The sequence below is a fragment of the Manacus candei genome, unplaced genomic scaffold, assembly GCF_025592945.1.
Source record: "Manacus candei isolate 608988 ecotype Guabito, Panama unplaced genomic scaffold, ASM2559294v1 h1tg000010l, whole genome shotgun sequence".
Classification (NCBI taxonomy): domain Eukaryota; kingdom Metazoa; phylum Chordata; class Aves; order Passeriformes; family Pipridae; genus Manacus; species Manacus candei.
The window spans coordinates 1,694,316-1,713,121 of record NW_026138058.1 but is presented as its reverse complement, the minus strand read 5'-3'; the positions used below and the strand labels follow the sequence as shown (position 1 = coordinate 1,713,121).

General features: G+C 41.1%; 1 long non-coding RNA gene across 1 annotated transcript; it reads right to left on the bottom strand.

The window, feature by feature from the left end:
* On the bottom strand, positions 1 to 18,414 carry LOC127466530 (uncharacterized). Its single transcript, XR_007902769.1, has 3 exons — positions 17,865 to 18,414; positions 2,681 to 3,349; positions 1 to 2,216 (listed from the first exon to the last, which is right to left on the bottom strand). It is a non-coding gene; the product is annotated as an uncharacterized LOC127466530 (long non-coding RNA).
* Between the last annotated feature and the right edge of the window lie 392 nt (positions 18,415 to 18,806).

Below are 18,806 nucleotides of genomic sequence, written 5' to 3'. Positions count from 1 at the left end.
GGATCAAGGGTTGGACTTGATCCTGGAGGTCCCTTCCAACCCAGCTGATTCTATGATTCTATGATTTAAAGGAGTCAAACCTTAGTCCTTTTAGGATGGCAGGAAGGATGAAAAGAACGAGGCAAAGGATGAGCTAAAACTTTGAACCATTCTCCAGGAAGACAGGACAAGAAATTCACTCCTCTGCCTTGCAAGTGTGATCACATTGCTTTGGTTTGTGAGACCAGACAATGAGCAAACACATAACATGACAAATAGTTGGAGTTTTCAAACCTTTGTGGTGCTGAAAGATGCTTGTATGTACATGGAAGTTATCTGTTTTATATCGCCTTTTAGTGTGCTCGTTTTCTTTCCAGATGAATCGAGGACAAGTAAACTGGAACAGAGGGAAGAGTGCCACAGCTCTTGAAATTCAACCTCTCTTACCTTATACTGCTAATTTTGAGTGGAGGAAATTATGTGGTTCAATTTACAATTAGGATTCCTCCCTAATGATGCCCTTCCTCCACAGCTCTTACATAGGACATATACCTTTTCCAGAAACCTAAAAATAAAGTGTATTGCATAGTCCAGCTGTAGTGTAGTTGTCACTTGGTGTGACAGACTGATCAACACAAATATAGACAACACAAAAAGACAGTGATGTTCTCTGAGCAAACACGATTTGAAGGGCATGGCAAGGGAGCAATCTGACAAAAGGAGCAGCTGGCAAAGAGGGAATCCTTTCTACACTGCAATTAATGTTCAGAAAATTCCAATGCATGTTTATGCATTGTTTTTGCATACTGATGGTCACACATCCCATTAAAACAAAAAATATTCTGTTAATACAGGGTAAAGCTCTCTGTGTTCCAGGTAAGCTTTCAGTAAAGGCAAATCCCGTGCCATTTACTGCAAACATGAAACTAAACCTACTCAATGACAAAACTTTTTAATTAGTATTACCTCTTGTTTTGTCTTGCCAGATTTCAGCAAGTTTAGCTAAAAAAAACACTTTCACCCTTCAGGAATTTTGGTTGCAACCTTCATTAACCATGCCAAGCTCCCTTAAGAGATGGAGCTAGATGTTTGTTACTGTACTGTAAGTTAACTGAAAAACACATTTTAACTTCGAATTTACATCTTTTGAGGAAAAGAAAGGATGAAGTGTTGCCCAGAATGACAGGCTGAATGTCTAAAATACCACCGTGCAAGACTGACTATCCTGAATAAAATTAAAGGTCCATGGGAAACACATATAATACCAGCAGCACAACACACTTTCAGTCATAACAACACCACTGCTTGGCAGATCAAGCTTTCCCAGAAGGAGATACCCCAGTCTTTTGAACTGTGATCCTTTTCTTTGCTTGGCACACAGAATGACCACACCAATTCACCAAATTTCCTTCATGTAAACCAAAGGACATGCACTTATTTTCTTGGCCAAACCAGATTTAGAGAGCATTAAGGACAAGTTGTGGTTTTTCCCAAAGCTTTGCTGTTCTGTGTATCACAAGGGATGGCTGTGGGTGGAAGGAGGATAAATGCTAGAAGGTGAAACCTCAGCTCCTGTTGACTTCATGAGGCTCTGTCACAGTCACTGCCAGGATTTCCCCCCCCCCACCCCCCCCCGGGTTTATTCATCAGCCAAAGAATTCCAGGGAGTTGGAGTGAGCTCAACCTTAGGGGTGAGCACGTCGGTGTGCTCAGAATACCTTACCATTATTGTGAATTTAGGCAAGTCCAGCATCATAGCTACTTCCTGTGTGCTCCTGGAAGCTGACCTCTTTCAACTCTATACTTACCCTTTTTTCTCCCACTGCCAGGAGCTCTTCTGAGCTGCCTTGTGGGATAAAACCACTGCCTTGTGGGATAAAACACCAGACTACCCTAGGCAGGAGAGCTGCCTCCATGCCAGGCACTCCAGAAGTCCTGGGCAAGGACTGAAGCAATTTTGGTAGATACTGGAGAGAACACAAAATAAAATTACCATGGTAAATTCCACAGAATTCTATAAACAAACAATGCCACGAATTTCCTTCCCTTCCTCCTTTGCTATTTCGCCAGTTTACACCCTTGAACGTATAATTTATAAACACGGAAGATTTTGGTACAATGCCTAAAATAAAATAATTATAAATCAATTTTTCATTATTTGCACAGACTCTTCTTCGGCTTTTTCAGGAATTCAGACTCAAACAGGGTAACATTCACGGAAGTTATTGGAGTGCCACCTATTGGAAATAGAGGGCACAAGTGGTACAAATGGAAAAGACCTTGGTTAACCTGCAAAAAAAATTATTGATTACCCAAGAGTTGGTTTAACTATATCAAGTTAAAAGGTTTTAAAATGCATATAATTCATGTTCCATTCATAATTATGATTAAATTTAGATCACCATGTAACTTCAAAAAAAAAATGAGCCTCTCTAGAAACCAAACACCGGGAAGTGGCAGAGATTTATAGCCCTGGAGTATAAAATAGCAAAAGTCAGAGTAGACCCACTAAAATAACCACCTGCTTAAAACCTGAATAACTTTACTAAGTTTTATATCCATAGTAGGTGTAAATAATTTCATATTAGATCCTGGTTTGCACTCAGTAGTGCAATCTTTAGGTTCACACAGTTCAGCATTACTGATTTACATTCTTTACTCCGAATGTAAATCAGTAATTTTCCCTTAGGAAAACACTCACCTTGGGATAAAACAGCCCTGACCTCCCATGGAAAACTCTGAAATCAGTCCGGGGACAAAACAACCAGTTTTCATAAAATGATCTTCAGCTGTCACTTCTGTTCAGAAGACACTCAGGCAATGGTACAAGTGACTCCTCTGTCTCCCATGAACAGGTAAGTTTATGGGGTTTTCCTCACTGCCTTCCCAGCTACACCTTCAGGTTTTCTATGAAGTGGAAGTATGCTGATTTACACTTGACATTGAACAAGGCTGCTAAAATTTTAAGCAACTGAAAAATGTGACCCAGTTTTGAATTTTGAACTCAATCCTTGAGCTGTCTGCCCCCCCTCCTTCCTTACCACCCAGGAAGCATCAGGCTGGGAGTGCCACTGCCTGAAGAGCATCATTACTGAAATCCTGACACATCTGCTTCATCTCCTCATCCTTACTGTTGCAGCTTCTTCCTCTGTGGCTTTATGAGCTCTCACACTAACAGAAGAAAAGTGGTGCCTGGCTCTTTTCTGTCCAAACATCCCAGGCTCGGTCTCAGAATCACGCTATTCCTCTTACAAGTCCTTCTGTTAATTAGCACTGACCCCTGCCCAGCTCATGGCAGCTTCTTTGACAGCTCTTTTCACGGTTATGTTTAAGAGAGCTACACCAAACACAGAGTGGGAGCTTATGTAGACTGCTCTAGGAAAAAAACAAAACAGAACTGCAGTTAATTATCCCTGTTAGCACAGAGTAGAAAAAGAAATAGAAGAGTGACATGACACAGAAACAAAGTAAAGCAAAATATACTGGGGAGTGGGATGTTTCATACATTCAGTTCTTGGAATTATTCCGGCAGCCAGACATTCCAGTCTGCTCAGTCATTCTTGGTGGTCAAAAATGTCTAACTCAAATCTTTGAGTAAGGAGTATTTTATAATGTATATACAAAAATGACATATGGAAGTGAATTAGTAAAATACCTGCTCTTTATTTGCAGTAAAGGCTAAAAACACCTTTTCCATTCATGCTGCTTTGAACCAATTTAGATAGTGACAGGATGACTTCCTAAATCAGTTCCTCGTCTGCCTCACCTTCATTTCCAGCAGGTGTCTGATACATATTTTCATTCCTTACAACCATTTCTTCTTTCCCCTGGTAGCTTAGATCAATCTATCAACACACAGTTTTTTATTCCTTGGTTTTATCTCTTCCTCCAGATCCCACAGAGTGTGCTCCAGGCTTCTCTGTGGTTTATAAAAGACTCTTTCTCCTATAGCTTTCTCTTGAAACTTCAATCATCCTTTGTTTCCTCTTGAGGCTTGCCCACACGTGCAGCTTCCCTCCCTTAACAAGCACGTTTTATTCTTCTGGGGACACCTTTACAACAAGAGTTTAGGGGCATCAGAAGGAACATTTGGTTTGTGCAACAGCTGCAGACCCACATCTGACAATAATGACACGTCTCCTGTGCTGCTGTGGTACCTGCACTTACATTGCTTGCTAAGCAGGAAATGTGAGGAGAATAAAAACACAACAAAATCCTCAGTGAAGTCATCAGGCCTGCTTCAGGTGTTGTGATGTTTTCAAAGAAAAAGGACTATGCCATAATCATTTTAAGTGAGAACTAGTAGGGGTGAGCACAACAGTAATTCTCCAGTGTTAACAAAAGTCTTGCAGGACTTATTTGTGACCAGATTTTTGTGAGTGCAGGTCCTAGGCTCATCCTAGTCTTCTGTTGCCTTCCTACTGATTTTCTTTTTTTTTTTTTTTTTTTTTTTTGGCAAATCTAGTGGTAGTGGAAAATGACCCTGGGCTGGCTCTCCTATTTGGTGTCTTTCAGACTGGTGATCAAGACCTAGCCACGAGGTCATACTATTCTAAATCTTTATATACTTAAAGCCCAATTTTAGTAAAATTCTAAAAACTTTGGTAGGGGAAGGGAAAAGCAGTCTGCTGATTCTCTTTCTCTTTATGCTGGAGAGTGTGAAATGTAAGTTAGGCCAAGCTAATATCTGTGTTGTTTAGATACCAGGACTCATTCAAATAGGAAAAGAAAATTAAATATTTTAAATTTTATCCATAGTCTGAAGAAATTATAAATTCAACATAATCTTCAATTGTAAATAGTGTATTCCAATCACCTCCTACAATTTTCTCAGAAGATTTTCTGAACATGTTTTGGAGCAGTACAGAAACAGTTCAGCTGTGCCTTCCAGCTAAAAACACCAAAGGTAGATTTAGGAGTTCTATTGGCCAAGTTATCTGTCCACAAGAACTATGGGCAGGTGACATGGCAGTTTCTGTGCAGATAGAAATGAAACAAATAGACATGTTTTTCATAAGCAATTAACATAGCTGGATGAAAATAATAAATAAGTTTGTAAGCATCTTTACTCTCACTTACCTAAAAAAAAAAAAAAAACCACAAAAAAAACCCAAGCACACACACAAAAAAACCCAAAACCACATGTGCTGGTTTAAAAGTTAACCAGCAGGGGGAATGAACTCAACTCAAAGGAGAGATTATAAGTCAGAATAACAATTTATTAAAATAATACAGTAAGTACAATAATACAAACAAACAATTGGTCTCAACCCACAAAAACCCAAATGTATAACCCAGTGCCCTGGGGCATGAACAAAGTGGTGTTCCTTGGGCCCTGTTTGAGTCCAAAGTAAAGGAAGAGGGGAAGAACCTGCTGGTGGGAGAGCTGCTGCAGTCTGGCCAGAACTGGTGATCGCAGTCCAGTGGTGGTCTAAGTCTGGTTGAGAGCGATGAGATGCAGTCGTCCTCTGGATCCCACGAGTGGGTTGAAAAATGTTCCAAAACTCCAAGATTATATATCCTCCAGTTCAGGCAGGAATGTTCAGTGCTCCCCTCAGGGCGGGGAGTTCCACAAAGGGTGTAAGGACAGAAACATCCTCCTATCTCACAGGCCTCTTAACACCTAGTTTATAGCCTGAGGAGTCAGGCTCTATGGGCAGAGGGTGCGAATAGTCTATTGACAACAATAGTCTAGTTTCTGGGAAATGACATGGAAGGCTATAGAATACAGTTTTGGGTTACACCCACCATGATGAACTGATCTCAGCTGTCCTAACTAGGACACCACAACAAACAAAAAACCAACAAAAAATCAAATAAACAAAAAACAAGTAAAAAAATTAATATGAGACCTAAAGGCCTCTTCAGTCATTTCAGGGTATCACTGATCAAAACAAAAAAGGGTTTCACCACTCTTGGAATGGTTGCAGAAAACGGCCCTTCATGAAGGGAGTTTTGGCTTTATATAGGGTTGGGGGTAGAAGCAGCTGGAAGGAGAGGAGGAACCAGGGAGAAGCAGGCAATTAACAACCATGAAAGGTGATATAGGGGTTGGCACTGCCCATATAGGGAAAACCACGGCCATAAAAGGAATTGCTGCAATGCAGCAAGCAGGAGCCAATCACGGAAAGGAATTAAGAGGTACATACAACCAAGGGAAATCTCATAAAAACTGTTTTAGAATACAACTGATGGTAAAATACAGTAAACTCTTGAACATAACAGTAAAAACCCAGCCTCCATCTCCTTTGGGTCAGCACTACAACACACCCTCCCAGCCCTTCCTTCACATGGGTTTAACCCATCAGACTGTCGGGGTTGGGAAGTCGAGAATTGTTGGGAAATTCTGAATTCCATGTTTTATTCATTTCTTCAAGTATTATGCATTATTTCTCACGTGTGTAACCCCTATATATAATATATATAATATACACAATATATAATATATATTATATACTATATATTATGTTATATATTATATATAATATATATTATATAAAATATAATATGAATATTCATATAATATAAATATTATATTTTTATTATATAATATATAATATAATTATATCTATTATATTATAAATTATAATTAGAATTTGCATGTTCTGCCTTAACTTCACCTAATGTTCCAGCACCTTCCCTACCCTATCTTATATAAGGTGAGAGCCATTTTGAGTTCAGTTCAGTTCCTTTTTGCCTCTGTCCTTCAATCCTCTTCCCTTGAACAATAAAACCTTCTAGCTGCTTTTACCCAAAAAAGATTGCAGACTCATCTTTCTTTGCATTAGACAGAACAACTTCTAGTGCCTGCAGTAATGTTCCACAGAGGACAGCAGTTCCTCTAGGAATGACTACTCCTCTGTTCAAAGTGAGGATTCAGATCTGTGAGAAACCCCTTGAAAAAGAAGAGTTGCAGAATTAAAAAACGTCGTGGTGAGGGGAGGTTAAAACACACCATCATTTTGTGAAAGAAAACAATTTATGTGAGGAAAATACTGCATGATGACAAACAGTTAGCTTTCTTTGAGATGTATCCAAAAGTAAAAATAATTAAATAATAATACTAACGCGTGCATTGCAGTAGAGAACACTGCAGGACTGAGAAACAGAAATTTTAAAACCTCTTGGGAAAAAATTACCAGGCAGCTTGTTCATAATTTTTAACAGAAAGGATTTTTATCAGTATGAGGTGTGAGTTTTCTCTTTACAGTGCTGAAAATGCTACATGTCTATATTATTGGCTCTCAGGCTTCAAAAAATATCATTTTGATCTTATTTCCTACTGGAAGATTTATGAAGACAGACATTTCAATGCATAGCATGACACCGATGTACAGCTGGGAAAGGAACCCAGGCAAATTAACTGATAATGCATTCTGTGGGAGCTGCATCATAAAGGAGGCTACCAGGAGGTGTTTACAAATAAAATAGAAACTGGGAGGTGATTTTCAGAACTGGACTATTCTCTACTGATCAGATTTTACAAAACAAAGAGTTTACATGAAAGCATTAGTGTTAACAGGTTGTTAGTTCATTGATGTAACAGCTCATGTACACCTATTTACATAGGGGTTTTTTCTGCTACCAGGCTTGGTGTTTTTTACTGTTGTTGCTCTGTGAAATAAATATGCAGAAAGCAGCAGACACAATTTACACATTTGCCTTTTTTTTATTATTTTTTCTATTGCAAATTATATTGTTATCTTAGAAAAGGTACCTATTATGTCTGCTGAAAAGGACACTGTCACTTCCAATACGCACTCCCCTTCGTCACTATAGTAACAAGGCTGTTAATCTGCATCTGAAACATTTTTATCTGACTCCCACCTCTTATTTCTTCAGGTGCCCAATAATACACTGGATCTGGACTTCTCTCTTGAACACCACCCAACCATCTGAGCATTTATAGGCAGCTACAGAACGGAGGTTGATCTGCTAAACCTCAGCCTTTGTTATAAATCCAAGTCATGTTTTATTCCAAAGCCTTTGATTTCCAATAATTTATACAACTGCAATATGTTCATGTAATATGCATTACACTTACTTTTTCCTTTTCAAATGTTAACTTTCGTCTTGTATTTGTACTAGGCATGGCGTTCAGACTTGTAAAGTTTTTTTGGGAAATGGAGTACAGATTATAGTTTCCTCTACTTCTACTATAGTTAACAAGGTGCTCTCCTCTGGGTTGCAGAAAATTTAGAGGGCAGTTTAAAGCACGTGTGCAAATCCAAGATTTACCAAAAGAAGATTAATAACAATATGTCCAGTATTGACTTACGGAATTTTAAAAATAGCATTTTTGACCCCAAGTTGGGTTCAGCACAACAAGAGCACAAATTTTTCCACATGTACAGCAACGGTGATGAAACGTGAAAAACAGACATTTATCTCAGTAGGCTAGAGACAGTACATGAACATCAGAAACAGAAGAGTTATGATGTAAGCAATTTTGGCGTGAAGGACTGGGATTTTTTCAGCCAGATAAAGTGAAAAGGAGTCGGGGCAAGGGTTGACACTTGGGTTGGAGAGCTGGTTGTGTCTCTTTTGTACCCTCTGCTGTATCTCTTTTGTATTCGACTCTCTTCTTTTGTACTTTAAAATTAAAAAAAAAAATAAAAAAAATCCCAGCAGTTAGGCAAATGGTAGATAAAAAGCACATATCTGTCTTTAATTAAATAATTTGCTGAACAGTAAAAGCACAGCTTGTCAGCCCTGCCTCAAAGATGGGATGGTTAAGTGTTCAGGCTGACTCCTCACTAACGGCCAGGCTCAAGTACAATTTGTGCTTGCGGTATCTTTTCTCTGACAGAAACCATACTACATCATGACATGACATGCCTATCCCTTTTTCTAAACCTTTAGCAGGAGGACTGCATTTTTATCTCCCTCGGACTAGAAAAATTCAATCATTTAACTCACATTTTACATCTTTGTCACATGAGGTCCACGCACAGGCAGTAAAGAGTGGTGGAGGGGAGCTTGGGTGATATCTTGAGTAAAGAAGAGTCATCAGATCAAGCAGGTGGATGAGTCTGGTGACACACCTAACCTGCCTGGGGACACTTAGTGCCTTGCTAGGAAGGTTCCTGTGGGACATCAAGCTCAGCCTGAGTGAGCAGAGTGCCCTGACAGCAACGAGCCCAAGAGAGCAGTGGACTGCATCAGTCAGAGGTAACTCAACAGCTATTGAGGATGCTGTTATTCTTCTAGGCACTTGTCAGGCCACACCTGAAATAATTCATCCTGAAATAATTCATTTGCAGCTCAGGGACAACACTGAAGGGTTGGAGAAAGTCCAACAGAGATCCACCACGTTGATCAGAGGGCTGGTGAACGTGACACACAAAAAAAGGTGCTGAAGAAGGGGATTTGCTCAGCCTAGAGAAGGGAGAGCCATCGAAGATCCCAGGACAGCATTCCAATAGCTAGAGGGCAGGTGGAGAGGAGGTGAAGGCACTCCCTGCACACAGATGCAGAGGTGCCAGAAGACACAAGATACACAAGTTGCTTCTGGGGAAATTCCATCTGGATATAGGGAAAAAAAAACTTCACAGTGAAGACACAGTCCTGGGCAACCTGTTTGAGCGAGGGGGGTGGATTGGATGACCTCCAGAGATCCCATCTCACCTTAACCATTTTTTGATTCTGTGTCAACTAAATGATGAAAGGGGTTAAATGTCTCTTGCTGGGGAGACTCAGTTGGACACAGCCCTGGAAAACCTAATCCAAGGCCCTGTTCCCAACAGAAAGTTGGACAAGGTGATATCTACAGGTTCCTTTCAACGTTAACTGTGATTTCTATACTATGGAACTCAACACATTTATTTATTCATTTATTTATTTGTTTATTTATTTATTTGTATTTTTAATTTGATCGCAACCAGGTTAGACCAAAAAAGAAACTATCATCAATAATAGTTATTGCTTTGAAGCAGAAAATTTCAGGGACAAAAAGCACAGTGAATCAGTGGGTTTGGATCTGTTCAGGTGTATTACTCCTGCTTAGTTCACAGATCCACAGATCTGTGTCTAGTCAGCTGCTACCCTGGCTCATTATAGACCAGAGTTTTTAAGGCTCTTTTTTTTGCTGTGGGCCAGACACCAAACCAGAGAGTGGACTGTTGCCAGGCCAAAGTCTGGTCAGAGGAAAAATAGGAGTATCAGTTATGTTCAAGCTATAACTTTGCATTGAAAAACTTAGTGATATTCAGTATGTTTTTTAACCACTTTAAGTGCTACCAAAAGTGTGAAAAATAGTATCTACCTACTCAGACTTTCAGAGCTATAAAGACTACAACCTTTCCCAAAAAGGCATGTGTTTCTTCTGTGAAAAACTCTGTTTATACTGATTGCTACAGAGGGCAAAAACTATTCCAGTGGTGCTGCTGCGTGAAGAATGAGAATCCCCATTTCTTCCTAGGAGTACTAAAAGGATGCTAGGATAGGACTGCATGCCCTGTTAACTTGTTTAGAATGCAATATAATTACCTTTGGGCAAAAACAATCACAAGCAGAATTGGCTACGTTTTTTGAAATTATTACAGTCTCTGCCTTTTTAAATAGCTTTTATCAGTGCACATCTTTCCTTCACCTCAAGGCTTTTTCCAGTAAGAAACACCCTTTTCTATTGCAAAGTTGCCAACTTCCAGTACTTTCATTATTCAACTATTAGTGAGGTACTTGCTTCTCCTCTTTGACTGACCCTGAACTCAGTGTTGCACCCTTTCCCACATAGTTATATACTTTCCTTCCTGTGATGTCTAGTTCCACACATGCTGTTTTTATTAGATTGCAAGTTTCCAGTCTGAGAAATACTCATAAGAAGTCACAGTTCTGACACGATGTAGCATAAGGAGCTCAAAAATAGTTATGGTGCAGCCCAGGCAGCTTATTTTCTCTCTCCTCTCTGCTAATACATCCACTCTCATTTATTTTGTTGCTTCCATAATTTGGCTATTCATCACACTTCCTGCTAAGTTTTCCAGACTAAAGGTAAACCCACATTAAACATTATTTGCTGCAAATACTAACAGCTTGAAATACACCACCGATGTACACAGCTTGCTCCATCATTCTGAGTGTGCCATCCATCAAGCTATCTACCTGCAATGGTGAGTATATTAAATCACTTGAAGCTCCATTTGCATGATCATCTTTCCAAACACTCTTGCTGTGGTGCTGACTCAGGCACTTTAAAAGACTCTCTCGAAATTACTGTTCAAAAAAAAAAAAAGCTAGCATTGTCTCACCAAGTGTGCAGGAAATTAAACGTGTTAGCACTTACCCATTTCAAATTAGATTCAGCACATAACTGTCTAACGTGAGAACACCTAGCTGCAGTTTACATTTGTCTCTTCAGTAAGCTTTTTAATCAAAAGTAATTTAGAGCTCAGCATATCGAAAAGCCTTTCATTAGCCATCGATGCAGCTCGATTTATTCATACACTGTGCAACATATGTTGCTGATGCTGTCACCTACCTCATCTCCAGCTTTAAATAAATTCAGTTTGGGGTTGATACTTATACAAAGACCTCATTTGCAGTTTTGCAAAGGCAGGAATGTTTGGTGTACTCAAGGTGTTTAGTTCGCATCAGTGGCTGAATTGCAGAACTAGTCACAGGATATCAGGGGGCAGTTTGGAGGGGTTTTTTCTGTTTTCATAGGTCATATTGGGTTTTGTTCTTCTGAAAGCAGTTTCAGGGCACAATTTTCACCTGCACAATTTTCACCTCCCTTCAGAACTCAGATGTAGCTCAGAACTTTTCAAGCACACAACAACCAAGGTCGCAAGGCCTTTATTTTAAATGAAGTATCTATCCTGATAACACATTTCATTGCACAATCCTGACCTATCCTAAGTGAAAGCAAAGCTCCGTTACTTTGCAGACATGACTGCAGAAAGTGGTTCAATGCCTGCATCCACCAGTGTGTCATCAAATCACATCACATCAGAGATGTATACAAAGCACAGGGGGACCGCCAAGAATTCTGTTTAGTTTGGCATTATAAAATCACAGAATGGTTTGGATTGGAAGGGACCTTAGAGATTATCTAGTTCCAAGCCCCCTGCCACAGGCAGGGACACCTTCCACTAGACCAGATTGTTCAAAGCCATGTTTCAACCTGACCTTGCACACTTCGGGAACGGAGCAGCCACGACTCCTCTGGGCAACCTCTTCCAGCACCTCACCACCTGCACAGTAAAAATTTCATCCTAATATCTAATTCAAACCTGCCCTTTTTAGTTTAAAGCTGTTAAGGAAACATCTGACCATTCAGGAGGCAATCCAAAGTCACACTCCCACCACTAGAGACTTTAACTTGTGGGACCAAAGCCCCTTTGCCACAGGGGGCTCCCGTGACCCAAGGGGTGCCCAGCTGGACTCCCTGCACACCCCACCCTCGCACAGTCAGACCAGATTTCCTGGCCAGTCTGACTCCAGGCTTCCCACAGCAGGGTCTCAGGTGTCTCGTTCCATAAAGTCATTTGTTCAGGGCACAGCAGCACAGAAACAGCCCGAGCTGGTGCCTCCCAGGAGGGACCCTGAAGAAAGAAGCCCTGGGCTGTTATAACCTCACAGTCTGAGTGTGCAAAAGTCTCAGCTCTTTCTCTTGAGTTCAGGGCTCCAGCTGCGTCCCTGAGTGTTGAGTCACCTGGCTGGGCCACGGGTCCCCCTGCCCTTTGTTATACAAAGGGGTTGCATTTCATGGAATCAGCTGGGTTGGAAGGGACCTCTGAGATCATCAGGTCCAACCCTTGATCCAACCCCACTGTGGTTCCCAGACCATGGCACTGATGCCACATCCAGTCTCACCTTAAAAACCTCCAGGGATGGAGAATCCACCACTTCCCTGGGCAGCCCATTCCAATGGCTGAGCACCCTCTCTGCAAAGAAATTCTTTCTAATATCCAACCTAAACCTCCCCTGGCACAGCTCAAGACCCAGCCCTCTTGTCTTGCTGAGAGTTGCCTGGGAAAAGAGACCAACCCCCCCTGGCTCCCCCCTCCTGTCAGGGAGTTGCAGAGAGTGAGGAGGTCTCCCCTGAGCCTCCTCTTCTCCAGGCTGAGCCCCCCCAGCTCCCTCAGCCTCTCCTCACAGCACTTGTGCTCCAGTCCCTTCCCCAGCCTCGTTGCTCTCCTCTGGACCTGCTCCAGCACCTCAATATCCTTCCTGAAGAATATTTCACACCCTTTACCTCAGCATCCACCCCCAGAGCTCAACCTGTGACCTGCACTGCAGTGCACACCAGCTCCCTGTGCAGGTATGTACATCTGACTCTCAGGGAGTCATCCTCCCTTGTCCTGTCACTACATAGCCTTGTAGGAAGTCCCTCTCCAGCTTTCTTGCAGCCCTCATGTAGGTACAGGAAGGATGGCTGGAAGGTCTCCGTGGAGCCTTCCCTTCTGCAGGCTGAACAACTCCAGCACTCTCAGCCTGTCTACACAGCAGAGGTGCTTCAGTGCTCAAGTCATCTTTGTGACCCTCCTCTGAATCCACTCCAGCAGGCTGATGTCCTTCCTGTGCTGGGGAACCCAGAACTGAACACAGCACTCCCAGTGGGGTCTCACCAGAGAGGATCAGAGGGGTGGAATCACCTCCCCGGACCTGCTGGCCATGCACATTCAGCCCAGGATCCAAGGGGCTTTCTGGGCTGCAAGAGCACATTGCTGGTTGTGTCCTACCCCTCATCCACCAGCACTCCCAAGTCCTTCTCAGCAGGGCTTTCACAACACTTGGCCTTGCTGAACTTCATAAAGTTTGCACAGACCCACTCCCAAAGCCTGTCAAGGTCCCTCTGGATGGCATCCCTTCCCTCCAGCAAGAGGAGACTGTACCACACAGCTTGGTGTTGTCAGCAAACCTGCTGAGGCTACACTCCACCCACTGTCCATGTGACTGGCAAAGCTGTTAAACAGGTGTTATACACAGGCATTTCTGACAGCTCCCAGGTAGCACTCCATGTCAGCTGTGTGCTTTTCAAAAGTCCCGCTTAGCTTCCTTGTATCTCAGTCACCCACCCTCAGATTTAAAAATACAAACAAAATATCCCAAACAAATGAAAGAAACCAAAAAAGCTGCAAACAAACAAACAAACAGAAACAGCCCAGGCTTTCTCTCATGCCTTCTTTTGCACAATTAGGTTTAGGCCCTTCAGAACAAGTTTCTCACATAGTGTGTCTGAAATCCTGGCCACTATTGAGGTAGGTAAGAATATTGTTGTAACTTCACTGAAGTCAAAATTTCACTTCTGTTTTTATAGCAAGAATCAAGAAGGGTCACTTCAGGCTTGCATGAGCTAAATCATGTAAGAAAATGAGAATCATATTGCCAGTCTCATATCAATATGCAAAACAGAAGCATTTTCCACTGGTGGCTCAGACAACTCAACAAGCCTACATGTTACCTTATACATTTATGTTACCAAAAGATATGTTTTTGAAACACTGCTGTGAAAGTGTTGAGTGTTTTAAGCAAACTGAAAATTGAGGTGTTCCAATACATTGTGAAATTCCTAGGTATTTTCTAAAGACAGACTACAAAAATGTTGTGTGAGGAGATTCTTACCTCAGCAAATTAATTAAAAAAAAATCCAACAACATGCTAGAATGAAATCTTTAAAGATGCATGTTTACAGCTCACAGAAGCAAATATTTTGAATCTCCTCAGTAATGTGCATTTTTACAGAGTTGCCCTTACTATAGGAAAACAGGTCACCATGCCTGGTAAGAACTGTTCAGATGCTCCAGTGGTGAAAATTAGCAGGATCTTGTCAATTCAGGAGAGCAGGAGGGTAAAAAGAGACAACCAGCCCACCAGCATACAACAGATAAACATCCATTTCCCCAAGTGTTTACATCATTGCTAAAATACACATAATTTCATGTGTGGTAGAAGATAGTTTGGCCTCATTTCCACAGTACTGAGTTTGTGTGTCCTCAAAAGTTTAGGGTGAGGAAGAGAAACTGAATTTTTTTACTCTACCATGAAGGTTGAAAACTGCTTTTACATATTTTTGCGGTGTGCCCATATCTCAGTCTGTTTCTACCACTCTCTTTCCCTTTGACAATATTTGAACTTTATGTACCATTTCAGCCAAATAAGACAAAGGGGTCTCAAAGCAAGTTTCTTGGAAATAGGCAGGCAACAGAAGGAGAGAGACAGTATTAGTGGCCCAAAGATGGAGAGGGTAAAGCATGCTTTCTGACATTATTAATCACCTAAGATACTCCCAGAAAAAGAAACTTGGCGTTTCTCAGCAGTCTTTGAATATTCCAATTGCCAGCCAAGATTAGATTGGAGCTCATACCTATTAGACCCCATAAGGCACAGTCATCCACTGGGAATCAGGTCTTAATAACATTGTAGTTCCTGGAGGAACTGTTTTTCTCTCCCTCTTCCTTCACTGTTTCACAAATGAGCTTCATTTTTGTGTGTCTGTGATGAACTGTTAAAAATCTGCTAAAACAGCCTCTCTCTCAGCACCAGGGCTGGTTCCACTTTGCTGCAGCCTCTGAGCCCTCTGAGCCCTCCTGCTCTCCCTTGTCACTGCACCAGCCCCTGGGACCAACAGCCTCCACTTATCCACTGCTTCACCTAAAGAAGGAAGGCACCAGGGCCCAACAGTAATAAAGGAGCAAGGATTACCTTCTGTGCAGGCTGAAAAGGGAGTTAGTCCTGCCTTTCATCAGCAGGAAAGTGTTCTCTGCCTATTTTTTGGGGCAGGAGAACTTCCCTTTGTGCCCACCCCTCTGCCCCACAGACATTCCTAATCTGTAGGGGACTGATTGGTGGTTTACAATTTATGTGTGGGAGTCAGGATGCTTTTAAAGGAATCTCCAACTAAGTGACAGCCAAGCAGAGAAAATGATACAAAGACAGGCACAATTAACTTGCAATCATTCTATCTCTAAAAAAGGGCACTATTTGAATTATGAATGGACATAATTACTTGCATTTGCTATATAGAATCATCTTTCTCAATAAAATAATACTGTGTAAGCAAAGATAAATTTTATGGTATGGAATGGGTCAGGGAAAGAAAATATACATTTTACCAAAAATAAAAAAAATCCTATTTTTGCAGATTAATCTAGCAATACTAAAACAACGCACGGTGGTTTTTAATTTAAGCAAAATAATCAAGAGTATTTAATTAAATGGAGGTTTTGTCATACAGAACATTTGAATACTTTATTCCACCAGCAAAATCTGCTGATGCATTTGGGAGGTCTCCGTCTCCAAAGCAGACAGACACAGAACCTGGGTACACATTGCCATCCTGTGGAGCCTCCCCGACAGCGCATGCTGCAGAGACCTGAAGGCTTGCTTTACTCTGGAACCCCTCTGCTTGGAGCTGCTATTGATGTTTAATATAAAAAAACTTTTCTAAGTCACACAAGCAACAGAGAGCCTCACACACAGGCTGTGCTGCTGCCAGATATAATTTTACAGTCCAGGGCTGCCGAATCTCCGTTGGGATATCTTAGTAGCAAAGACAAAAAAACCTTTCACCCTTAAAGCGCTGCTTCAAATCAGAAGTAAAGCAAATAAATACACTTGTCTGTTCCATTTTACGAGAAGTACATAACTGCTAAAGTGCTCTATTTCACACTTAAAACCACACTGGACAGGCAAGGTGACTGAACATTTATTGTGTATTTTTTAGGGTAGATTTGAAGAAAAGTGGGCCAGTGGGGAAAAGTCTGAAGCTCTCCTGCTTAAGAATTGGCAATTTTTTACACACAGACACTGTGCAGTTTTGTCAGCTTAGCGAGCTTCCAAACGTGAAATTCCTTTCAGAAACTGAGATATTTATCAACAAGCTCAGATGAGTCACAGAGTTCTTTGTGGAGTGATTAATGAATACCAAATAAAGCAAGCCACAGAAGGATGAGTCATATCACCATAATACTGAGGAAATAAAAAATCTGGCCCTTCTGGTTTTCACTCCTTTTGTGGCCTTTTCTTTGCTTGGTCCCTGTTTATTCTCATCATTCAGAGAAATTTCCAGCCAGTGCACTTCAACTTCAGTTTCTTTAATTGATTTCTTTCTGTAGAGCTGATTCACAGATGAAGGAATTTTTGTCCACCTGATATGGGTATTAAACAACATCCAAGCTGCAAACTCACTATTTTTTTTTCTCCTGAGTCAACTAGTGTTAAAGGCTAAAGAGTTTTGCTATGAAGCACCAAAGTCCAGTACCCTTTCCAGCAATGTTACTACTTAAGAAGAATCAGAATCATAAACAGAGATGTCAGAAGTACATGCTAGTAAGTTACATGTACTTGATACATCAAATATATTTAAATTTCATCAAACTTCTAGACAAAACTACACCTACTGATTGCAATTCCATACAGAGCAACTACATCTTGCATCTCATACTTTTATCAATTTAATGACTTTCATTCAACTTTTTATTGCAGTGTTTTTTCCTTAACATTTGCCCCAAGGAGGGAGTCATATAATTTTTTTTCCTCGTGTACCTTCTTAAAGATAATCATTGCTACCAAGAAGGATGGGCCCAGTGAAATTAGGAAAAAAATGTTCAGAATTCCAGTCACAGGTTGAGTTAGCAGAGAGGGGAAAACAAACAAACAATCAACAACCTGTACCATGAACTGAGCGATTTTGTTACCAGCATCACTGAGAGAATAAATACACTGTCACATAATGTCAGTGATTCAGAATGAAGTGTTATAAATGTCAGTTCTTATAAACTGTGGTGGCAGAGGTTAGAAAAATATCTTGGGGTTTTTTCCCGATCACTGTATAGAGCTGATTCAATATATTCCCCTAATTCCAAAAGTTGTATCTAAAAATAAAAAATCTTTGTCATATTCCCAAAGCACCTCTTGCAAACACCATACATTATACTTACACAGTGAACTAGTTACTGGTGACAGCTGGTAGAGAAGTTTTCTCCATATATACAGTCAGTTCAGAAATGTTCCTGTGTGTCCAATATATGGGAACAAACAAAAATCATTTGTCCCAGTAACATTCTTGTGCATCTCAGTTCCCTTTGAATACAGTGCAACATAAAGTTAACCCCAAGACTTCCACATCTGCAGGGACAAACAATATATCGATGCTGTGTGACATAAACTAAGCAAATTAGAAAAGAGCAACCAGAACCACGCAAATTGGGATAAATAAAAGCCAAAATCAGTGTATCAGGCTGCCTGTCACATACCTGTCTGCAGTGGTGTGTTCTGCCACCTGAGAGCTGGGTTTGGTTTTAGCACTCACCAAGAAGCACAGCAGAACATGCACAGTGAGACGTGATTTTGCAGTTTCTAAGATGAAGTACATCAATACAAAACCATGCAAAATCTTTACCCAGACACTCATCACCACAGCCAAGAGAATCCAAGAGGATCTAAGGCTTGGACACAGAGAGCGAGAGAAGCTCTTGAAGGGAATAGGTGCACATAGAAGATAGGGACCAGGAGGCTCTGCAGAAAGATCCTGTTTGAAAGCAGAGCAGGCTGGCATTCACTTCCTTTATTCTTTTATTTCCCCCCAAAGACAGTCTCAGGTGTGTCTGTTTAAAAACAGCAAATTGAATTGAGACTGTGGGCCTGTAATATCATCAAGCACAGACCATCAACCGACCACAGAGGCCAAAAACAGCAGGCCCCTCATCTGCCTTCCACAACAGTGGTGTAAAGAGATTACCTCTGTTTTTAAAAGAATGCAATTTACCCAGGTTTTGAACAGTGTAACCGAGGGCAGATTCAGCCCAGCTTGCTCAGTGGCCACCAGGGCTCACAATACACATGCAACGATGCCCAGATGTGCAGTGAAGTTTGAAAAAACA